The sequence below is a fragment of the Petaurus breviceps genome, unplaced genomic scaffold, assembly GCF_028583685.1.
Source record: "Petaurus breviceps papuanus isolate PSGF00001 unplaced genomic scaffold, PetGlider_PUasm1.0 112, whole genome shotgun sequence".
Taxonomy (NCBI): Eukaryota; Metazoa; Chordata; class Mammalia; order Diprotodontia; family Petauridae; genus Petaurus; species Petaurus breviceps.
In genome coordinates, this window is record NW_027185601.1 from 2176415 (window position 1) to 2202737 (window position 26323).

At 35.7% G+C, this 26323-nt stretch overlaps 1 protein-coding gene across 1 annotated transcript in view; it reads left to right on the top strand.

The window, feature by feature from the left end:
* The window catches only part of LOC138157377 (contactin-associated protein-like 2), a 2155842-nt gene that overhangs the window by 1002484 nt on the left and 1127035 nt on the right, over window positions 1-26323 (top strand). The gene's annotated exons all lie outside the window — the stretch shown is intronic.

Sequence of the window (26323 nt, forward strand, 5' to 3'; positions counted from 1 at the left end):
GAAACATATCATGTGAATAAAAAGACAGCTCTATTCTTTTCCCTTTTGTATGTTTTCTAAGTACACTAACTGTGTGCCTGAACAAGTAGGCTATAGCAACAAGCTATTAAGTCTCCTATTATGAGAAATCCAGTAATGAGCTTTTCTTGTATGCTGAATAATAATCTATTGGCTCACTGAAATGCTGAAGAATGCTGATTGGTTGTATACTCCAAGTAGGGCTGAAAAAAAATATATAAACTAAATCTGTTTACTAGGAAATGGGAGAAGTAGGAACTGCTCACAGCAGCCAGTCTATGTTAGCTACTCTTCTTTTTTTGACCTCCAGTCTTGTGGTCCCACAGAAAGTGAGATTCTCCATGGGTGGCCTATGAACCTCAACACAACCAATGTCCTGAAGAGTAAGAGAGAAGGTTTTGTTAGACTTAAAGGAGATGAAGTGTGATACACTGGAAAGAGTGTTGGCTTTGTAGTTAGATGACCTGGGTAGAAATCCTAATTCTGCCACTTGTTATCTTTTTGTTTCTGGGCAAGTTATTTGACTACTCTGGGCTTTTATTTCCTCATCTGTAAAGTGAGGAAGTTTCATTAGATTAATGGTGTCATTAGAGCAGCAAATAGAAATAGGTTCAGTGTTCTATATATACATAAGGATCTCTGCAGATTGCATGTAGACTTAGAAAACGACATATTAACATTATATATATTCTATTTTTTTATCAGTATTGTTAGAAATTTCCTAATTACTCTCATTGGGTTTGGGCATTCCCAGTGTTAAAGGTAATATGTGGTCCCCCAGCTGTATGTTTGACATCTGTCCTATAGATCACCTTCAAACAATTTTATGAATCTATGAATTATAATCACATGCCAAAGAACATAAAATTAAGCAGTTGTGATATAAAAACTTAAAATTAAAGTCCACAGGCTTTGTAAACTATATTAGAGTCTTCTGTAACTATTGCTGGATATATGGAAACTTGTAAATATGCATAGACCTGTGATTTCATTTCATCTTTATGAAGAATTTGCTTCTATCAAAGCATTTTAGTAGCTTCTCTTTAATTTATAGTCTTTTTAAAAATATATTTTTTGTTGTCAAGTCAATGATTTTCCCCTATAATCCTTCCTTATTATTCCTCCCAGTCATTCATTATGACAAATAGTATTTTTATTTCAAAAAAAGGTGGAAGAAGGAAAAATCAGTAAAATGTAACAAAACATTGAAAAAATTGAAAATATATGCAATGTTTCATATTCCTGGATCACCCACTTCTTCACTGGAGAGAGAGGAGAGTCATGATTGTCCTTGGTAGTTTTGCAACATTTTCTTTTTACTGTTTACTGCTTGTTATTCTTTCTGATTGCATTTCCACCTAAAATCTTAAAGACCTAGAACACTGAGAGGCAGGTGACTTACCTGGGATCACAAAGCCAGTATGTGTCTGAGATGGGACTTGAACACAAATGTTCCTGACTTTGAGGCTGGCTTTGTACTCACATAGGCTAAGTCAAAAGAACAGGGCAATAACATGGAGATTTTTTTAATGGGGAGCAAAGGATGGAATTTCCTGGCATCAGCTCCATATTTTACTCTTTCTTTTGTTGTTTGTACCCCCTTTAGAATTGACAAGTGAAACCTCTCCTCCTTATGTGGGTTTCATGGTAGGCAAGATGCCCATGCTCGAAACATGTCCAGAAGGATTTAAATGTCAAGTTCAAGAATTTATATTTCATCTCAGACAGCAGGTAGCCACTGAAGCCTCTAGAGCAGGGAAGTGTCGAGGTCAGACCTGCCCTTTAGGAAGACTATTTTGTCAGTTGTATAGACATATTTGAGAGAAGTGAGAAAGAAAATAGGGAAACCAATTAAGAGGCTCTTGCAATAGTTCACAAGAATCTGCTAACCCTAATATTATTAGAGGAACTGCTACAAACAGAATTCTGCCCTGCCTCATCTCTTTCCTATGTAGCCCATCTCAAAACTAAGGTCAGTTCAAAGTTTCTCTGGGAATGAATATGGTCTCTCATCTTTCCGTCCTCCATGTTGTTTTGTTTCTTAAAAGGAGTAAAAGGTCATATGTCATAGCTGTAGACCTGTGAGAAAAAAATTGGAATTACACCAAAATTAGATCTGATATTTTTTTAATAAAAACATATATATATATATATATATATATATATATTTATATATATATAGAGAGAGAGAGAGAGAGAGAGAGAGAGAGAGAGAAGCTAATCAAAATGAATTCTAAGTAATTTGGGGGAGAGATATATATTGGATTCTGGGGGAAAGAGGAAAGTCTTGATGAAGGATATTCTGCTTCTATGACTACCTTGCTTACTATGTATAGAATGTCTGATTATACTATTCAGCTGAACTTTATTGGGACACTGTTCCTTGCTAGACATATCTACATATGCCATGATATAAAAAATGTCTGCAGAAGCAGAAATACTAGTATCTCCATGGAATTAAAATCTGAGATAACATAATTAACTTATAAGAAAGTCATAGCCAACTGCTAGTAGTAGAAAAGGCTTACAACACATATCATACAAGTCATATGAAAGAACTATGTGTTTCTCCTCTCACTCAGAGTAAATGCTTATTTTTCATAGAGGACAACTACCCATCTGATGTCACTGTATCCCCTGCTCTCCCTGCTGTCTTCTAGACTGCAGGAAGCCACCTTACAGATCCTTTTCCCGCTGATTTGAGTAGCACTCAAGCAGCAGAGCTTTGCATGCTTCCTTCTCCCATCAAATCAAGAAAGCTCTCACCACTGCTTCTGGCCATAAACTCAGTTTTCTCTTCTCTACTTCCTGTCACACTGAAACTGATAAATCAATGCCTAGGCTTGCGGGCATAGAAATCTTCCTTATTAGAGGTTTGAATATGGAAAACCAAAAAAACCTTCTAGTTTTAGATACAACTGCTTTCTCAATAGGTGTCTTTTGGCAATTGACTTAAAACTTCAGGATCTGGCAGTCAAGTTAACCTTAGTTGGAACAACAAAATTACCAAGAATTCCAGCTGTGTTCTACCAGTTAGAGAGTGGATCAGCATGTGTAAGGAACTGTTTGTCTTTTTGTATAACCAACTCAGACATGTCACAAGAAATGATCAGGATGTTATAAGCAGAATTTCCAACAGAAAAACTAAAATTGCCTCCATGGGAACAGTTTCCAATTTAACTGAATATAAGAAAAAATAATAAATCAACTATCAATGTGTTTAAACATGTAAAATAAGTCACTTACAAAATATGTGGTTTTAGTACTCCAAGGATAATCCCTAAGAAATATAATTCTCCAAGGGATAAAAGTTTAATCAGTCAGCATATAGAGGTTTTATAAAAAAAAATCCAAGATAACCTAACATTTGAGTATGAGATTTTTAAAATCTCGCTCTTTTCCCACTCTGTTACATAATCAAATGATTTAGTGAATATTCTCTAATTTTAAGGCAAGAGAATCATTCTTTTCTGTCTCTCAATGCTCTCCAGAAGCAAAATACATGTGAGTCATGAGTTCCCTCTTTAAATTTATTACAATTCTAAGGTAACCACTTTACCTCCGTGCCTTATTTCTAGCCTTAATTTTTTATCTACAAAGCTTTCAAATAGTAGAACTTAAAAAAAAAACAATTTATTGGTGTATTTTGTTTTCATATGATGACAGTTTACAAATTGGTCCAATTTCATCTCATTCTGAATCCTAAATCCTTCACCCTCAGTAATGGATAACATGTTTCATCATCAGTTCCCTGGAATTATGAATGGTCATTGTAGTGATATAGTTCTTACAGTTTTCAAAGTTGTTCATTTTTAATAGTATCGTCATTGTTGTATAAATGGTTTTTCTGGTTCTGTTCATTTCATTCTTCTTCAGTTTGTAAAAGCCTATAGAATTGTTCTTACAATATTGATGCTATAATAAAAACTGTCCTTCTTACTCTATTCAGTAGCAATTCATATAAATCTTTTTTGTGATGTTTTGAAATCAACTGTTTCTTTATTTCTCAAAGCATAATAGTGCTCCTTCACATTCATATAACACAACTTATTCAATCATTTCCCAAATGATGGACATCTACATAGTTTAGACTTTATTTCCATCACAAAAAGAGCTGCTATGAACATTTTTGTACAGATAATACCTTTTTCTATTTCTTTGATCTCTCTTGGGTAAAGTCCTAGAAATGGCATATTAGTCAAAGGGCATGTTCTATTTAGCAACTTTTTGGGTGTAATTCCACATTTTTTTCCAGAATTATTGTACCTTTGACATGTCCAACAACAATCCATCATCTTGCCTGTTTTTCCTTAAAGCTTTCGAGGAGTTTTTTTTTTAACAAATATACAACTTTAAAATGGTGGTTAAAAAACAAACAAAAAAACCTTGTTATTGTTTTTCAGTCATGCCCAATTTTTTGTGATCCCATGAATCATAGCACTCCAATACTGTCCACAAGGTTTTCTTGGCAAAGACACTGGAAGGGTTTGCCATTTCCCTCACCATTGGATTAAAGTGACCAGAAGTTAAATGGCTTGCCCAGGGTCACACAACCAGTAAGTGTCTGAGGCCAGATTTTAACTAAGATCTTCATGACTCCACGACCAGCACTCCATTCACCAAGTCACCTAGCTGCTTCAAAAAAAAAAAAAAGGTTCATAGCAGCAAGCCCCATCTCTGCAAACCAGTGGGAGATTCTGAGACCCAGTATAGTAGACCAGGTAAAGCCAACAGTAAGAACCCCACACATTCCTTCAGCAGAACCCTGGGCAAACAGGCAGCCTCTAGAGGCCAGACTAGCAAGAGCTTTAGTATAGCCCCAAGAAAATGCAGAAATACCCCACTAACCTCGGCACATGCCAGACCACATCACTAGGAACCCAGCTGAGTACCAGGTAATCGGCTAGATGCCTACAGCCTCTAGCATTGGCAACCACCCCTCCCCCCACCACACTCTCTCAGTGTAACACCATACACAGGGATCTCCCATGGGCCTCAGGGCAAAATCAGTGCAGCAACAGGTAAACAGTCATGGCCTGCAATCCTGGCACAAGAAACTTGAGACAGTGACCCTTCCCCTCTGAGAACAAAGCTCAAATTTAAAAGAAAAGAAAAAGGACAAAAATAATATGAGCAAAGTAAACAACAAAAAAATCTAACCATTGAAAGTTACTATGGTGACAAGAAAGATCAAGACAAACTCAGAAAAGGACAACAGTGTCAAAACACACCTATAGGCAAAACCCAAAGGAAAATGGGAAGTCATCTCAATGCTAGAAAGAATTTATGGAAGAGCTCAAAAATGAACTCTAAAATCAAGTAAGGTAAGTAAAAGAAAAATGGGAAAAGGAAGGACAGTGAGGCAAGAGAATTATGAAAAAAAAAATGGTCAGCATCTTGGAAAAAGAAAACTACGACTTAAAAGGTAGAATTGGCCAAATGGAAATAATATGGAAGTACAAATGGAGGTACAAATGAAGGCCAAATGGAAATACAAAAACTAACTGGGGAAAACAACTCCTTAAAAGTTAGAATCCAGCAAATGGAAACTAATGATTCTATCAGACATTAAGAATCAATCAGACAAAGTCAAAAGAATGAAAAATGAAGAAGAAAAAGTGAAATACTTCATTGTAAAAACAATTAACATGGAAATTAGATCCAGGAGAGATAACATTAGAATAGTTGGATTACCTGAAAACCATAATTAAAAGTAGGACCTGGCCAGCATCTTTCAAAAAAATTATAAAGGAAAGCTGACCTTACCAAATAACAGAACTATCAGGTCAAGGAAGAAGTATTGCAAGTTACCAGAAAGAAACAATTCAAATATTAGGGAGCCACAATAAGGATTACATAGGATTTAGCAGATGTAACATTAAAGAATTAGGGGTCATAGAATGGTGATACTGCAGAAGGCAAAGGAATTAGGTCTACAATAAAGAATCACCTACCCAGGGGCAGCCAGGTAGCACAGAGAGTAAGAGCAACTGCTCCAGTGTCGGGATGACCTGGGGATTGAATCTGGGGTCAGATACTTAGCACCACACCCAGAAATAACTGGCTGTGTAACCTTGAACAATTAAAAAAAAAGAATCACCTACCCAGTAAAATTAAGCATAATATTCTGAGGGGGAAAAATCGTCAGTCAATGAAATAGAAAGATTTCAGGCTTTCATAAGGAGAAGATCAGAATTGGGGAGAAAATTGATCTTCAATACCAAGACCCAAGAGAAGTCAAAAAAGGGAAAAGAAAACATAAGAGATTCAAAGGATCTTAACTATTTACATCCCTATGTGGAAAGATGATCCTTGTAATTCTTAAAAATTGTAGCATTAATAGTACAACTAGAAGGAATATACATAGACAGAGGGTACCTTTGTAAGGTGAATTGGAGGGAATGACATAAAAAATTATTAAGCGATGGTACAGAGGAGTACACTGGGTGCAGAAGGACTGAAGAGGTAGAATGGGGTAAATTGTTTCACATGAGGAGGTGTGAAAGACTTCTTACAATGGAGGGGAAGATAGGAGGGTGGGATATGGGCATCTCTTGAACTTTACCCTCATCAGTCTTGGCCTAAAGGGTGAATCATATACACGTTCAGCTGCAGATAAACATTTATCTTACTTAATAGGAAAGTAGGAGGAGAGAAAACCAAGTAAAGGGGATGGCAGGTGGAGGGAGGAACCTTATGGAAAGGACAGACTGGGGGAGGTGGTAGACAGAAGCAAAACACTGTCAAGGAGGGAAAGGATGAAAGAAGAGAGAGGACAAACAGGAGGAAGAATAGAATGGAGGGAAATGCAGAGTTAGTAATTATAACTGTGAATATGAATGGGATGAAATGTCCCATAAAAAAGATATGGATAGCAGAGTGAATCAAAAAACAGATTCCTATAATATGTTATTTATAAAAAACACACACACACACATACACTTGAAGCAGAGAGACACACACAGAGAAGGTAAGGAGCTAAAATAAAATCTATTGTGCTTCAGCTGAAGTAAAAAAAAAAAAGGCAGGTGTAGCAATCCTAATCTTAGACAAAGCAAAAGCAAAAATGAACCTAATTAAAGAGAAAAGGAAGGAAACTACATTTTGCTAAAAGGTACCATAGACAATGAAGTAATGTAAATATTAAATATACATACTAAATGGTATGTCAAATTCTTAAAAGCAAAGGTGAGGAGTAACAAGTTTATGATAAAAAAGAGCATTATGAAATGTAAAATAGATAATTTTGATTATATTAAATTAAAAAGCTTTTACACAAACATAACCAAAGTAACCAAGATTATAAGGAAAGCAGAAAGCTGGAAAACAGTCTTTATAACAAATGTCTCTGATGAAACTATCAGTTTTCAAATATATGTAGAACTGATTTAAATTTGTAAAGAATAAAAGTTATTCCCCAACTGACAAATAGTCAAAGGATAAGAACAGAAAATTTTCATATGAAGAATTCATTGCTATCTATAGGCATATGAAGGAATGCTCTAAATCACTTTTGATTAGAGAAATGCAGATAAAAGCAACTCTGAGGTACCACCTCACAACTATCAGGTTGGCTAATATGATAAAAAAGGGAAATGATATATGTTGGAGAGGATGTGGGGAAATTGGGATACTAATGCTTTGTTGGTGAAAGTTGAACTGATCAAACCATTCTGGACAGTAATTTGGGACTATGCCCAAAAGGCAACCAAACTGTGCATACCCTTTGATTCTGTATACCAAAGACATCATAAAAAAAAAACTAAAAGATATGCACAAGCAAAAATATTTATAGCAGGCCTTTTTGTAGTGGCAAAATTTTCGAAAATGAGAGTATGCCAATCAATTGAGGAATGGCTGAGAGAGCTGTGGTATATGAAAGTAATGGAAGAATACATTGTGCATTAAGAAATGATGAACAGGCAGATTTCAAAAAAATAAAATAAAACTGGAAAGGCTTGTAGGAACTCATGCAAAGTTAAATGAGCAAAACCAAGAAAACACTGTACACAGTATCAGCAATATTGTGTGATGGTCAGTGAATGACTCAGCTCTTCTCAGCAACACAATGATCCAAGACAAGTACAAAGGACTCAGGAGGGAAAATACTATCAACATCTAGATAAAGAACCGAGGGGCTCTGGTCACAGATCAAAGCATAATTTTTTCATTTACCTTCTTTTTCATGTTTTTCCCCCTCCTTTTGATATTTTTCTTCTTATACAACTGTGACTAATATGGAAAAGTTTTATGTGATGGCACATGTATAACCTATATCAAATTGCCTATGTTTTAGGAAGAGGAGATGTGAGGAGGGAGGGAGAAAAATTTGGAACTCAAAACCTTACAGAGATAAATGCTAAAAATTATCTTGATGTGTAATTGGGAAAATATTATTAAACATAAAATAAATTTTAAAAAATCTTAATAAAGACTTGTTGATTGATTTATTAGTTTAAATGGTACAGAACTAAAATGATATTGGGAAAGGAAGCATGTCATATTACTTATGCAGACATACATATATACAAATATACTATATACATCTATAAATGAATAGGCTATATTATATTTAAATAAAAATAACAGTATAGACTCCTGACATTTTATTAACACCTTCTAAATGTCCCACCCTGGAGCATCATATTCAAGCATAGATGACCCCTCCTTCACTAAGACTCTGAGAGGATCCCTATCACTACTGTTTTTCAATCAGGGGCTGGATAAATACTTGTCCAGTATTCTGAAAAGGATCTTCATTTAAAAATGGGTTGGATATGAAAGTGTCTGAGGTATATTCTATCTTTGAGATTCTGTGATTATGCATTGATGCATAAATTCTTATAAACAATTTCTGAAAGTTCAGCAAGGAAATCAAACTCTGAAACCCCAGATACCCTAGTGTGGAGAGAATATTATTGTGGGATTTGTCAATAGTTGTAGCCTAGTCTTCAAAAAATAAAACATTCATGTTAAAGAATGAGCTTGGAAACTATTTTTCTTGAGGCTATTCATGAGTAGAGTATCAGAATCAAATAATCATGGTCAAATACATGCAATGTGAGCTGCACAAACAAGATCCTGGGAGTGCAATTGTGTTCTTAAGAGAAAACATCTACTGACTTTCTGCAAAGAGCTTGGTTTTGACCTTTATGAATTATATATTATTATCCCACTGGATTAAACTATTACTGCCCTATTGTTATTTTAGCAGCTGATAAAAAAGGAAGAAGCAATGTTTAACATCATTTTAAATGAGATTTTAAAAGTTCATTTCCACTAGCTTCCTCCTCTTCTTGCCTTAGCAAAACCATAACTCAAAGTCCAAAACAAATTTAAAGTGGGTGAAATGCATGTCTGATATGTAATTTGACAGAGAAAATAATGCATAGAAAACACAAGATTAGAAGTTTTAAAAGAATATTCTACATATAAATGAGATTGGAAGAAAATCAAAGTTCTATTTAAGACAATAGATATAGTGCTTGTCATGTTACTTAAAGACACAATTTATTATCTTACATATATGTATGTGTATTTAAATAAATATGTATACATGTTCTTACAAACTGTCAGCATTGTTTGGATATGCAAATATACATTTGGAATTAAATGCCCATCTTAGAGTCTCACACTCATCATTTCTTTCCTGCAACACCTACCTTTCTTCTGAACTTCTTTGTTTTACTTAAGGGCTTCCCTCTTGTCACTACTCAGGTAGCCACCACTCTAGGTGCCTATCACTTCTTACCCAAACTATTTCCATAACCTCCTAACTGGTCTCTCTGCCTCCAGTCTCTGCCTTCTACCATGTCTCTTCCAGAGGGGCACCACATTGGTTTTCCCAAAACACAAACCTGACTGTTTTACTTACTCTCTATGTTCTTCCTTCTCACCTCTTACATTCCCATGGCTTGACTCAAATGTCACCTTCTGCAGATCTTTCCAGGCTCCCCCACTTTCCTGTTTAATTACCTTTTTATCTTCTTTCTATATACATATCTTACATGTAATTAGTTATTTACATCTTGTCTCCCCATATAGAATTTGAACCCTTTAATAACCAGGATCATGTGTTCTGCTTTTTTTGTATCCCTAGAACTTGGCATTGTGCCTGTCAAACAATAAGTGCTTAATAAATGGTCACTAATTTTCTCAATAAGCTCCAGCAAGTTACCCTTGCCTTTAGGATAAAAGCAAAAGACCTTTGTTGAGTTTAAAATGCTGTTACCTCCCTTTCAATGTTTAGCACACCTTATAACTCATATATCTCTGACACTGCAGATCATCCAGTGTCCCTTATTGAGTCATTTTGACTATAGCTTCATATCACCTCTTCTAAGAATGAAGTCTTGGGTGTCTACTGGTCTTGGATTCTCTGAACTGTTCTCTGCTAATGAATACTAGATATAAATGGCTTTTTTTTCTCTCTGACTAGCAAAAGTCCTTTGATATATGTGTGAAGTAACTATTAGGTACTCGCTACTAAGCCAAGAAGATTTTTTTTTTAAATCCAGGAAAATGCTCTAGGCTAATATTGTTTATTCCTTTGAAGCCTTTTTCTTCTTGTTCCTACCTGATGTCCCAGCTCAAGTAATGATCTCCCCTGGTGCTGAAAATTTACTTTCAGTTCTTATTAAATCTCTGATTGGCATTCTATATTCCAAAATATGTTTCTTGGACTCCACCTGATAAAACCCCACAGTAGCTGAATGGGAAATGGATCAATGATGCCTCCTTCAATTCCCATAAAACTCCCTGATTGGCATGCAGATGAATATAGGGGGAAAAGATAAAGGTCTAGATGAAGCCAGAAGGATTGTGCCTTTCACCTTTTGTTCAATATCCGTGCCTTCATTATGCTCCTTGCCAGCAGGAAAATTTCTGGTAGTCTAACATTTCATGTAGCACAAAAGAATTATTCTGACTATACACTTAAATGGCTGCTGCCTATGGGTGAGATGGGTAGATTCTCACTTTGAGAGAGGGATACTCTTCCTGGGCCTATCAAATAAAGCATCTCTTGATCACAAAGGGAAGATTCTGGGTCTTCTTATGTTTTGTGGGTACCAGTGAATTACTCTGGCTTTTCATCTGTTAGCACTGACTCTTGTCTTATGACCAGCCCACCCACCCCTTTTTCTTTCAGTACTTTTTCTTAATATCTTATGACAGTTTGGGGTCATAAATTGCAATTGAAAACTTTTCTCTATGTTCTCTATTTCCCTTTCTTTCACATACAACTTTGACTATAGGGTTCTACAAAGATCAATAGATAACAAATCAGAAGTACCTACCTCCCTGTATTTGATGGTGATAGTAAACCTGCAACCTTCATTTAGTTTTATTCTCTTTAATCAAGAATTATTGTGCATTTGTACTTATGACTTTTGTCATCTCAAATCTTCTCTAGATAGAATGATCAAACATCCCTCAACTATACCTTAGCTCAAATGATCTTAGTTCTGCCAACTTTAGAAATCTTATTGATATAGCAATTGAAGGCTTCTAAAATCCCACTTGTCAATTGTAAATAGTTAGATCTTTGATTACAATGAATTTTTCCCAGAACCATAGGAACATTTCCCCTGCCTGGATCATTACTCCCATTACCAGATGAGAGCACAGAGCTATCATCCAAGAAAATATGACCTGGCAATAGCTTCTAAAGGTCTTGGAATCCCCACCTTCACAGCAGTCACAGATACTGAAGAGCCCCCCACCCCCCAAAAAAATAAGTTCTTGAAGATACATTACAATCTACCTAGCCCTTTAGTCCCTAAAGAACACTGGAGTTTTCTATCTCTACTGCAGCTAAAACCTTCTCCATGTGTTGTTCTTCCCTGACTCCACTGGAAAATGAGATCCTTGAAAATAGGGACTATCTTAATTTGCTATTTGTATCCCCAAGACTTAGCTTACTGCTGTAATCAGAGCACTTAATAAATCTTAATTTTTATTCACTCGTGTTACAAAAAGATTAAGCAAATATCCTGTCTCAGAATGTGGCGGGTTGGACAAAACATAATTCTTGTCAGCTATCATAATCTATTTTTTTTCCTACAAGACATCCCACTATAAGAAAAAGAAAATGTTTCTTTTCACATTTAAGATTTCAGGACTTTCCACTGTCCTGAAAAAGTAACTTTTTTTTTTTGCATTTTTGGAGTGGGGAGAGCAGGGCAATTGGGGTTGACTTGCCCAAAGTCACATGGCTAGTAAGTGTTGAGTGTATGAGGCCAGATTTGAACTCAGGTACCCCTGACTTCAGGACTGGTGCTCTGTTCACTGGGACACTTAGCTGCCCCCAAGGTAACTTTTGTACATGAAAGGGAGAGCTCCCCTCTCTAATATCACTTTATAGGTATGGGTCAGCCTCTGAGCTTTGTGGTAGGTAAAACAATGGCCTCTTTCTCCCTTACTCTGTTCCTTGATGAAACCAATGTTTTCAGACACCTAATACTATTTCTTAATAATTCCTTCATTGTCGGGGCAACCAGGTGGCTCAGCGAGTAAGACCACTGGCTCCAGTGTCAGGATGACCTGGGAATCAAATCTGGGCTCAGATACTTAGCACCACACCCAGAAATAACTGGCCATGTAACCTTGAGCAAGTTACTTAACCCTGATTGCTTTAAAAAAAAAATAATTCCTTCATTGTCTACAACCAATTCAATAGTCTTTTGAACATTATATCCTCAATATTACCTAAGCGTATCTACAAATTCTGAGTGACTTAAAATGCTAAGAAAGGCAAAAATTCTATAAAGCCTTTACCATTAGGAATTCTGGATTAATACTAAAAGAATTAAACATGTCAATTGATGAAAAATTGTATTATAACTTTACTTTGAAATAAAAATTTCTTTCCTATCTCTATTTTCCTTTTGTATGTACAAAAAATATGTCTTTCATCAATTGATGCATCTTGGTCCATCAAGTTATTCTTAAATTCCAGGCCTTCTATTAAGACTTTATCATAATGGGCTTTCTCTCCAGGGATAACAATTTGAATTAAAGAAAAAAAATTTCTGGTCAAAATCTATTATGATATTAAAAAGCAGTCCAAGGGTGCATTAGAGAGTCAAATTATACCTCTTTGTAGACTAAACTTTAATATTATTGATCATTTAATGAAGTTAAAAGAGTAAAGGGTCCTGTGTTTGAATTCTGGCTCTACTCCCAATGTGACTTTGGGCAAGTCACAACTTCTTTGGAACTTTTTCCCACGTGTAACATAATGGGGTGGGGGTGGAGGTAAGAGGAACTCAGTTATCTCTAAAGTAACTTCCAGCTCTGCCTATATGATTATTCTGAACCTAATCAACATTTTAGCTCAGCACATGCTACCTGCCACGTCCATCTCTTTTAGAGGCATTTTTATATTTTTATGTTCTTTGTTTTCTGAACAAGAATCTGAATGAAATACTTTAAAAGCTAAAGTGTTCACATGACATAGAGCCATTATAGTAAGTCATAATTAAAAGAGTAGGTTGGGGAAGCTGTAGATAATGCTCTGGGCATAGAGTCAGGGAGATCTGAGTTCAAATGAGTCCTTAGACACTTAATGGCTATGTGAACCCTAGGCAAGTCTCCTAATCTCTGCTTGATTCAATTTCCCTCATCTGTAAAATGGGGATAATAACACCTACCTACATTTGTTATTGTGAGGACAAAGTTAGAGGATATTTGTAAGGTATTTTGCAAACCTTGATGTGCTATATTAGCTGTAGTTTTTATTATTATCAATAACAATTCACATTTGTATATCTCTTGATCCGTGGTAAAATACTTCAATATCAGGTTCTTTCACTCGAACCTCACAATATTTGAAGAAAAAGTGATTTTATTAAAGACATATTAGCAAATTGGTAGGAGTTCAGTGGTATATAGAATCATCGGGTTTAAGGGGAAGAGGAATAGTGGAAAGAGTAATATAATTGCAGTCAGGGAGACCTGAGTTTGTTGTGTAAGCTTGAGCAAGTGACTTAACCTCTCTTAGCTTCACTTTACTCTTCTGTAAAAGGAGTATAAAAACATTACCTACCTCTTAAGGGTGTTGGAAAAATGAAATGAAAACATATATGTAAAATCTTTGGAAACTAGCGTTACATGATTATATCCAATCCCATCCAATTCCTTCACTTTTCAGATAATAAACTGAGTCTCTCAAAGGTTAAATGATTTCTCCAAGATCACATACATGGAGCTAGGGTTCCAATCCTGTCATGTTCCTTAGACTTTTCATTCAGGATTTTTATACTATGCCTCACTGTTGCCATATTTAGCCCAGACATTCTGGCTGCTAGTAAGGGATGTATGGGCAAATCTTTAACTATAGGTTGTTTAAATATATATTCATGGCACATTTTTAAGCTTAATTTACATGATTAACATTTTCTTCATCACTTTCTCAAGTCCAGACAATCAACAAAGCAATAAATAAATCTCTGATTTGTAGCATTTGCACATTTCAGGGTGAAATGTTCACAATGTAATTTTAACAAATGACTAGGCAACCTGCCTAAGTTGGCTCCAGCATATTTCTGCTTCTAGCTCTCTTCCTTTGGGCCAATTGGAAAGCAAAATAATGAGACTAAGGATACATTAGGACTGGTTTAAAAGGTAAATTGTGTAAGAATCCTTTTTTTAAGTTTGGAAAATGTAAGAAACTTGGGGGTGGCAGGTAGCCATGACTGAGAAGCAAAGGAAAAGAATAAATAACTTCTCAATGTCACAGTCACCTTTATAATAAAAAAAATGTTCTTCAGTTCAACTTAATTTTTGTTAATTGTATTTAGAATGTTTATGTACCAAAGAAAATTCAGTTCCTTCAATACAGTAAGTAAAATTTTGTGATGTTTAGATAAGTCATATAACACTAAATTTTCCAACAATTAAAGTCTTTATAAGTTATAATTCTGGCCAATTGCCTTATTGGCTAATTATTCTCTTCTTTTCAATAAAATGCAGTGCTTGATTATCTCAGTAGGATTACATTGGATGACCTTCATAAAAACAATAAATCAGTAAATAAAATTAGGTCTTGTCCAAAGTCGCCAAGAAATAGAGGTCATTCACTTTCCCTTTATCCAACCTCCCAGTCTTTAGTTTGACTAAAATAAGAGTAATTTTCCCTCAATAACCCCCCAAAAAAGGGACACAGGCACATGAAAATGAATTTATAATTCATTTCATCCTATATAGAATTTGTTTTAATTTGCTATCACATGTATATGTGTGTGTGTGTATATATATATATATATATATATATTTACATATATAATATTCAACTAATATATTTTAAATAATAGGGATTGGGAAATAAAATATAATTAGGAAGTGCAATAAATGATCCAAAATATAATTTAATTCTATATTATGGTCACTTAAATTAGACAGAGAAAAATATGAAGAGACAAGTAATAAAAGGAAGAGAGTATGAAAAAATATTAGAAAGAAAGATGGAGAGGGAGAATAGAGAAAAAAGACAAATGTCAGCCTCTTCGTTTTACACAGACACACACAAACACTAACTCAATTCCTCTGTTCATATTCAGTATACCTCTTGTCCTATCACATATGGATTAGTTGAAAAGGAGTATAAGTTGATTACCTCACCTCACCCTAATGTCATTCAACATTACCAGCTTCCTTTCCATGCTATCAAAAATTCCCACATCCATTTCCTTTGTTTTCTCCTATTTGTGCATAATTTCCTTCCTAATTCCACTACAATAAAATAGTGAGGCACTCATCATCTATCTATGTGAACAATCATAGAAAATTAAATGCAAAATAATAATAGCATGATAATAACATGATGATTTCTATTTGAAATCCATTGAATATGATGGAAATAATGAGGTATTAACAAACATAGCTTTCAAGTCAAATAAAGAGTTGATCACTTCTTGCACATGAATTATACTGTTATATTGGCTCTGTTATAAAGCAAATTAAACAGCTTTTAATGTTTTTGGTGACCATCTCCAATGATATAAAAATGCCATTTGTACTCAATAGGCAGAAAATTATTATGTGACAAAGAAAAATAAAAAACTGAAAGTTTTGAGCTTAAATTTGGAGATCAAGATGAACCAGTTGGTGAAACTGATATTTATTAGTAATGGTTCTCCTTTAAGAAAGGCACAGCAAGCATAAAACCCTCAAGGAAAAAGGCAAAGTTGAGATGGTTAAGCGACTGACTCATATCTCAGAATCATAGCATACTAAGATGGACACATTCAGAGCAATGAGCATGTTATTTTTTTTATCTATAATTTGAAACACTGAAATGGACAATAATGAATTTAGAAGGTATCTAAACAATCCCATTCAATATTAACAAAACAGTGCTCATCACTCTAAAACAACTTCAGAAAGATTAATATATTTCCATGTTAGAAAGGAAGAATTATATTGATAACATCACAAAACATTATGAACAAGTGAAAGATTAACAAAAATATTTTGGGAAGAAACAGACTTTATGGTAGAAAGCAAGAATAAATGATGACAATAGGTTTATTCCCATGGATTTGTTGAATGAAAATTAAAGTGTTTTTATTCTGGATGCATCTATGAAAGGGCTAAGATCCAATAATGGAATCAAAAGTTGCTTCATGGTTCATATCCACATGAATTTAACAAAAATATATTGAGAATCATTGAACAAATTCTTAACTCATACAGGTTTTTTTATAGAAAAGGAGATGTTTTATAATAGTGATTCAGAATCATATTACAACCACTAGCAATTATAGAAAAGTTATCATTAAGAATACCTACATTGCAAAATGAAAAGACATTTTTGCAGCATGTTTCTGTGATAAATGCAGGTGTGAATCGAAGAATTTATCAAATATGTAACAATTGAGCTAAATTTATTTTTATGTCCATTTTTAAAATAAATTGTTCAATGATGTGAACAGTCAGTTTTCAGATAAATTACTCAAAGTTGTCAAAAGTCACATGAAAAAATGTTCCAAATCATTATTTGAATCATTATTTGAAAATCATTATTTGAAAAATTCAAATTAAAAGAACTCTGAAGCATCACCTCACACCTATCACATTGACCAACATGGCAGAAAAGAAAAAGGACAGATACAGAAGAGGATGTAAGAAAATAGGTATACTAATACACTGTTGGAAGAATTGTCAATCAGTCCAACCACTGGAGAACATTTTGGAATTAAACCCAGAGGGCTTAAAAAAAAATGTAGAACCTTTGACCCAGTAATACATATGTATCCCAAAGAGATCAAAGGAAAAATTCCTGTATATACATAAAAAATCTACAGCAGATCTGTTTGTGGTATCAAAGAATTGGAAACTGAGAGAATGCCCATCCATTAGAATAACTTAACAAGTGGTGGTGTATGAGTGTAATGGGATAATATTATTGTGATATAAGGAATGATGAGTAGGATGATTTCAGAAAAAAAAAGCTTGAGAAGATTATACTGAGTCAAAGTGAAGGGAACAGAATCAGGACAACATTGTGCACAGTAATAGCAATATTGTAATGATGCTAGCTGTGAAAGATGTAGGTCGTCAAATTAAGACAGTGATCCAAGATAGTTCCAAAGGAACCGTGAAGAAAACACGCTATCCATCTCCAGAGAACTGATAAACTATGAGTGTGAATTGAAGCATCCTTTTTTTTTAACTTTCTATTTTGTTTTTGGCAACATGAGTAATACAGAAATTTGTTTTGTGTGACTTCACATGTATAATTGATATTATACTGCTTGTCTTCTCAGTGGGTAGGGGAAAAGGTGGAAGGGAAGGAATTTGAAACTCAAAATGTGAAAAAAAAAGGAATGTTGCATATTTTTAAAAGCTCTGAATTATTGATTGATGCAGATTATAGTGATATATCCATTTGCCTTTCTGTCTGTCTTTCTATCCTCTATCTGTCTGGACCTTCAATGCATTCTTTCAGCTTTCAAAAATTTGGCCTCTGTCAGATACCCTGAAAGACATGATCAGGTAGCTAGAATTCTATATCAGAAATGCATTTAAGAAACTAACATGACAAATTCTGATACTAGAAATGAAACTCCACAAATATCCTTGAGAATTCAGCAAATCAAGTTGAGAAGAACTGGAACATCATTAAAGACAGACCTGTTATATACAACTGCCTGGACATAATGTTAATCCATCAAAAGTGAGGCGTTTTTAAAAGTTATCACATCAAACTATTAACTCCAAACCTAGGTTGTTCCTATTGTTATTGCTGCTGACTCATTCTTATCTTTTTTTTTAACTAAGGTTAGATAATAATCTGAGAACAAACTTCTATTCTCTTACAATTCTTTTAAACTTAGCACTGCAGACTACTACTCAGGTGGTCAAAATGACCACTTTTGTAACTGCAGAATGGGATGTAAGCTCATCTTCTCTAAATTCATTGAAAGCATTTTCAGAACAATATAGAGAGAATTTTTTCATTCTGTTTCCAAATGGTTTTAGTTTCTTCTGCTAGGCAGAAAGGGTATTACTCTATGTTAGAAAACTGAAGCTTATAGAGTTGAAATGTTTTATGTAAAGTCAGACAGTTAATGTGTTTTAGAGGCAGCATTAGAACTTGACTCCATATCTTCCATGTGCTCTCCACCAGATCCCAGTAAAACCATCTTGGCAGATAAATGAGACCAGGTTTAGGGTAACTGAAAGGTCTCAAACCCATGGTTGAATTAAGAGGATGTCTACCCCCCAAGAATGTGAAGACTTCCCCTGTTAGAATAGACAGATGAGAACAGTTTGATCCAGTGACCCAGAAGGTGGTTAAAGCTGGCTCTGTGGAACTCTTAGAGCTTGATCAGACATTGAAGACACCAAAGTCATCCTCTGCATCCCAGGCATCTGACATTTTTCTTGCCAATGAACTTCAGTGACCTGAAGAGAAAGTGAGGCTGATGACTTTGTGCAACTGTGTCTCACTTAAATGGCAATTCACATTCAAGACAATATCCTGTGATGTTACTGGTCCTCTTACAAAGCAAAGGACAAACAACAGTTTGCATTTGGATATTAATTCTAGTATTCTGGAGTTTCTTTTTCTCTGCCTATACATATACAAATGTAAATAGAAGAGAAATTTGATCTTTGATTTCATTGTTATGGAGAACTCTCAGGTGATAAAATTCCCTCTATAAAGTAGGTTCATGAATTTCCTGACAACTTTTAATCTTAGAAAGGGTTCTTCCCTGGGCCTCCTCCTTTTCTCTCTCTAGGCTACTTGGTAATTTCTTCAGTTCCCTTGGATTTAATTACTATTAATTAATTATTAATCTCTATATTGATGATTCTGCAATCTACCTATCCTGCCCCATTCTCTGTGGACCTGCAATGTGTCATCTCCAACTACATTTCATATACCTCAAACTTAATGTCCAGTTGACATCTTAAACTCAATATGTTCAAAATGGAGCTCATTTTCCTGCTTAAGCCTCCCCAAACCTTCTAATTTCCCTATTGCTATAGAGCGTAACACTATCTTCCCAGTCAGCTCTGGTTCAAAGCCTTGGTGTCATCCTCTATTCTTCATTTTCTCTCACCTCTCACATCCAAGTTTTTGCCAAACTTTGTCAGTTCACTTTTGCAACATCTCTGGTATATGTCTCTTTTTCTCCTCTGATACTACACTGGCCCTCATCACCATAGGCCTGGATTATTGTAATATCCTGCTAGTGGTTCTGCCGGCCTCAAGTCTTTCTTTACTCCAATCTGTCCTCTCTTTAGCCACTAAAGTAATTTTCCAAAAGCACTGCTCTGGGCACATCACTCTCCCCATCCCCCACTCAAACTCCAGTGCCTTCCTATTTTGTACAGGATCAAATACAAAATGCTGTTTGGCATTCAAAGCCTTTGATGATCTATCCTTCTGGGGCAGCTAGGTGGCGCAGTTAATAGAGCACCGACCCTGGAGTCAGGGGGACCTGAGTTCAAATCCAGCCTCCCCCCTCCAAAAAAAAAAATAAAAAAGACAAAAGACATAATCTATCCTTCTTCTATGTTTCCAGTCTTCTTACACTCTATTCCCCCAAATATACTCTTCAATCCTTTCACAATGGCTTTCTTGATGTATTATGAACAAGGTACTTCATCTCAGTGCTCCAGAGAATTTTCCCTGACTATGCCCCATGCCTGGAATGCTCCCCCCTTCCACTCCAACCACTCACCTCCCCAGTTTCTTTTAAGTCCCAACAAAAATCCTACCTTCTACAGAAAGGCTTCCCCATCTCCTCTTAATTACAATGCCTTCTGAATGGGAAAGGTGAAAACTTCTCAGGCCATTAGTTTTCTGGTGGGAGAAAGCTTTACCCTTCGCCTTCCTTTCCCCCTTTTTTACTACTGCCACATCAGCATTAGGCCCCTTCAGGGATTTCGACCTCCACCCTTGCTTGTGACCATTTCCTCTCCCTTGCTTTTACTTTGCCAAATAAGGACATGAACAGTACCCTGGTTCCCTGCCCACCTCCCAGGCAATGGGAGAAGGGAAAGCAGTGGGAGGGGCTTGACTGCCTTAGGGCACAAATTCTTATTCCTCATCTGTAACAGGCCTCCTCTCCCTGATCCATCACAGAAGACCACCCTCTTCCTGTGCTGGAAGAGAATAAAAATTTCCTGTTTTTTTCCTGAGAAACCTCCGTGTTCTTGATTAAATTTTGTATGGAGTTTTTCACCCCACACACTTCTATCTGCTTATTTTCTTCTATTTACCCTGTATGTAGCTGGCTTTGTATTTATTTGTTTGCATATTGTCTCCTCCATTAGACTGCAAACCCCTTGAGTTCAGGGACTGTCTTTTGCCTCTTTTTACATCTTAAAGGATTAGCACAGTGCCTGGAAGACATAGTAAGTGCTTAATAAATGTTTATTGACTGATTAAGAGTGTTTCCCAGAGCACTGAGAGGATGAGTAATTTGCCTAGGGTGGCCCAGCCAGTTTATATCACAGGTGAAAATGAGCCCAGGTTTTTCCTACTCCAAGGTCATCTGTCTCCCTCTTTCTTTACACTACTACATGCTAATTCTCACGCTAATCATACATGTGTGTCCATATGTGCATATCTATATATATGAATATGCATGTAACTTTTTATTACATGTATAAGCATATGTATGTATGTGTGTTATGTATGTATGTATATATATGTGTATACATTTCAAAGTGAGGTGCTTAGGTGTCCTGTGTAAGACACAAATCTATTTTGCACAATTGAATTTGTATATCATAATGAGAGAAGATAGGAGTGGCCAATAGACCTCCATTTACGAAAGTTGTCTCAGACTAGATGAAATTAATTCAAGGGCTGTTTACTGACCTCTATGCTTATTCAACTTTATATTAAGTTTGAATTTCTCACCAGAATGACTATAAGATGAATGTTCTCTGTGTATTTGGATTTTTTAATTATTTGATTTTATCCTGGATCTCAGAGACTAAATAGAGTTGTTTAGATAATATTTCCTTTTCCTTTCCATTTGGTTTACCCTAAGAGCAAGCATAATTTTATAGTTCAGCGACTTCAGTCTGGTCTGTTCCAGCCCTAGTATATAAACTGTCGCTAATTTCAAAATCATCAAAGAAATAATATATAGTTTTGTGACATTTGCTGTCACTTTATAGGTCAGGGGTTGCAAAACTAACATTGCTGAAACAGCTTAATTCTTTTTATGTCCTATGTCTCCTAGTCAGAGAGAAATAGTGTTCTGATAAAAGGTGGTTAGAGGTTAACTAGCTAGACTTTTGTTAGGCATGGGTAGCCTAAGTCATTATGCTTCTCCTTCCTCTTCCTCTTCTTCCTCCTCCTACTACAACTACCACAAATATTTTTACTATTATTATGACATTTAAAATAACAGAACAATTGACTAAATCTCTACTCTTCCTTCTATTGCTGCTATCTACTACTAATAAAAATTATTGCTACTATTGTAATTCATTTAAGACAGCATCAATATTAACTAAATACTATAGCTTTACTCTTATTTACTCACGATAATCTATTTTACCTTTCCATATTTCTTGAGGAAACGATTATGTGTTCTATTAGGCAAGAAATATTCATTAAGTATCTCCTATATGCTAAGCTCAAATCAAATGAGATAATATTTTTAAAGTGCTTAGCACAGTGCCTGGCATGTAGGGGGTGCTTAATAAATGTTTTTCCCCTTTTGACTATTTCTTACATATATTTAAAGTATTGAAAAGTCAGCACATATGCTCTACTTTGGAAATGTTTTTCTGAGAGAATGTTATTGAATAAATGTCTGGCTCTTGGTCTGTTGACATCTTCCCAGAAGCTCATCACATTAGTACTTCATAGCAGCTCTGATTTCAAAACTGTTTAATTATCTGTTTTAGTCTTCTTACCTGAGAAGTTATTTATTTTCCTCAGCTCTCCTAATTAGTTCTGTAACATTTTTAAAAATCTGTTCAATCCTATCTGCTCCTCTCCCCCACAATGACTTGTTATTTATTGGCTCTTGATTTCATGGCAACCTCAGATATTTTATCAATCCATGTAAGACAAGATAGAAAATGTAAATTTTTTCCACTTTTTATTCCCTCTTTTTCCTCCCTCCCCTCTGTTGGATATCTCATCAGCCCCCATGAATCTAACTATCATCTCTGTGCAGAAAACTATGGATCCATGTTTAATTCTTTTCCTGAACAGCAGTTCTGCATCACCAACTAATTGTGACATGGCTCTATTAGGATGTTTCTAGCCTATCAAAATCAACATGCCAAAATAGAATTCATTTCATCTACCCCAAAACTCATCTCTTCTCCCACATCCCTTTTTATTGATGGTGCTGGAAACTCCTTCTGCTCTTTCTGGTTTCTATTTTTGGAATCACTCTTGACTCTTGCCTTTCTTTCACTCTCTATAGCCAGTCAAATGCAGGAGGATTGTTGATCCTACCTCTACAACATCTCTCACATTTACCTCTTGCTATTTATAGTCTCTATCCTAGTTCGTGCTCTAATTACTTCTCACCTAAATACTGCATTAGCCTCCTAAATGGTCTCCCTGCTTTTAGTTTCCTGCCTCTTTAATGTGTTTACTATACTGCCAAGGAGATATTCCTAAAGGACATATCTGATCTTATCATTAATTCCATACTTGTAAATCTCCAGTGGTTCCCTTTGATGGAAAGGATAAAATAGTTATCAGTCTCACATTTAAAACCATTTATGATGTGACTTTAGCCTCTTTACCCAGACTTACTAATGGAATCCTAATAAAGCTGCCCCCAGTCCCAATATTCTAACTTCATTATGGGCCCAGCCCCACTGAACAGCAACCCCATTGTACCTACCTCCCCTTCCCTCCCCATGTCCTAATTTCTTCATATAAGCCTCACTGCTCACTGGAACAACAGGTGTGTTCCTGAACTCTTAGTTCCCACAGAAACAGCAAATGTGTCCATGTGATGGGAACCTAGCTACTGCCTCTACCTGGTCACTGCCCCCAGACCCATTACCACAGAAACAGATGTGTTCTTATATTCAATCACAATCACATCATCCATCTAGCCCAAGACAGGACCACAATACCTAACTATCTATCTTGACCAAACAGGACTGTAATAGTTAACCAGTTGGAAGGCAGCATGACCAGAATGTTTAACCACTGAACCATAGATGGGACGCCTCCTCCACTACCTATGCCTTAACAAACTCCTCCTGCCTTTTTCATATTCCTCTATTCTATGTAAATTTTGATTATGTAATTGCATCTTTATTCTATAAAAATCCATCTTGCTTTCTCTGAACTTGCTGGTTCCTCTTGGAACTTAGCCTGCTTCATGAAAGGCATCAATCTCAACAAATGCCTATCCTTGGATTAGAGGTGGTCTGACTGAATTCTTTGAGACGGTTCCACCACAACACATCATGAAACCGCAACAGTTCTTGGGTATGCAGAGCCCCCACCGCAACAGTTTTTGGTGTCCCTGGGTTTAAACCACAACATTACTTCTTACTACTTTCTTGCATGCACCCTCCTTTTCTGTCAAGCTATGTTGCTAACCATTCTCTGTGTTAGATATTTCAAATCCCATGAGCACATTTATGCAAATGTGTCACCCATTTCTGGAATACATTTGCATTCCTTCTCACTTGTGCTGCATAGAATCCTCAGAATCTTCCAAAGCTCAACTTGCCACCTCCTACCCAAGACATCTTTGGATCTCTCTCTCTCTCTCTCTCTCTCTCTCTCTCTCTCTCACTCTCTGTCTCTCTCTCTCTCTTTTTCTCTTTCTCTCTCTCTTTTAGAATGTTCCTGTCTTTCTTTTAAAACTATTTCATATCAATTTCATTTTCTTTCTAAGCAGAACTTATGATTTATTTATTTTATATGCTTTATTTATCTCTTTATGTACTCATGTGAGTCCTGTGAAGCATCTTCATTTTGAATGCACTGCAATCATGCTGTTCTATATCTGAAATCCATATGTTATCTTGAGTGATTGTACAGTAACTGTACATTTGTAACCCCATACTTGTAGAAGTCTACAGATGAGCATATTTTGACATTTCCCTGGGTAGAAGAATCAAAAAGAAACAAATTGGTAAGGAAAAAGTCATTGGGATACACACTGCATTTGAGTCTGGACATTGGGGGCCTTTGGGTCATAGGTTTTTATTTACTTATGTATGTATTGGATTGTCCTATTAGAATATGAATTTCTTGAGAGTGAGGACTATTTTGTTTTTATCTTTGCATATCCTATATGCCTAACATATATGCCTTTCACATGCAGGTACTTAATATGTTTGTTTAATTGAATTGACTATCTCATTAGAACGCTGAGACCTTAGAGAAATAATGGCTGTGCATATACATCTCCACTTCTATAGGATAGGTCCCTATAAACATTTTTTTCAGTCGAGAGAGGTCCCTTGACCCCCTAGTAGATCATAGGTTCCTTGAAGACAGGAACCACATCCATCAGTTTTTCTTTTGTTTGTTTTGTATTTATAGCACTATGAGAGACAATATGACATAGCTAGAGAGTCAGCCTTAAAGTCAGGAAGAAATGGCTCTAAGTTTTACCTCTGATACATATGGAAGTGGGATTCTAATAAAGTCACATCAGAGGGTTCTAGACAATTCTTGAATATTATTACATGCTGTGGACAAGATACTGACTTGCCTTGATACAATCAGTTATCACACCTATTCACATTTGAATAGGATTCTATTTTGCCTCCCTCCCCTTTCTTTGTATCCCCTGTGCTTTGGTAGAATACCTGGTGCTTAAGAATTGTTTGTTAACTTGACAGAACTAACAAAATAATGAATAAAGAAACACTTATTAATTACTCACTGTGTGCCAGGCACTGAGTTACAAACTGAAGATACAAAAAAATAGGGTAGACATTAAAAATAAAAAAGTAGGCCCTGCCTTCTAGGAGAGATCTAAATAGCTTTATCTTTCCTTTCCCCGTATTTCTAAATTCATATAATATTTAATGTTAGGATGTGGTCACTGGGGTTTGTTGTAATTGTCCTTACATTGAAATTTATATTGCTCAAGCAAAAGCTAAGTTAAAGACATGAAATAATGTTGACCTCAAGGTGGAACCAGAGTAGAGAACAAGGTAATCTGAAAGATCATGGATTCACATAGCCCTTTTAGTTCAATCCTCTCATTTTATAATGGGTAATGGATATAGTGTTGAGCCTGAAGTCAGGAAGACTCATCTTCCTCAGTTTAAATTTGGTCTCAGACACTTACTAGCTGTATGACCTTGGGCAAGTCACTTCACCTTCTCTTCCTTCTTTGGTTTACTCATCCATAAAAAGAGCTGGAGAAGGAAATGGCAAACCACTGCATTATCTTTGCCACAGAAACCCACAAATGGGGTTGTGGAGAGTTGAACACACCTGAACAACACCAATTCATTTTGTAAACTAGAGCCTGAGGTCCTGAAAAGTGAACTCACTTTTAAAATAATACAAATAGTAAGCAGTAGAGCCAAGATTTGAACCCAGGTCCTCTGTCTCCAAATCTAGCCTCTACTTCCAGCAACTGTGGCCTGTGTTCATAAAAGGAGTAAGGAGGAAATTACTATTTAAACAAAGGGGAGTAGTCAATAATTTACCCAAATTTGGTTAAGTTTGAGCTTTTGAAAAATGTGTTTTTAAAAAATTAGGGAAATGGACAGAGGCTGGACCTTAGAGTTCCCTGGTTTGGGGGGCTTGTTGGTGAAGAAATCCCCTCTACCAGTGTGGGTCAGGACCTTCGTCAGCCTTTTATGCTCTTAGCTACACAGC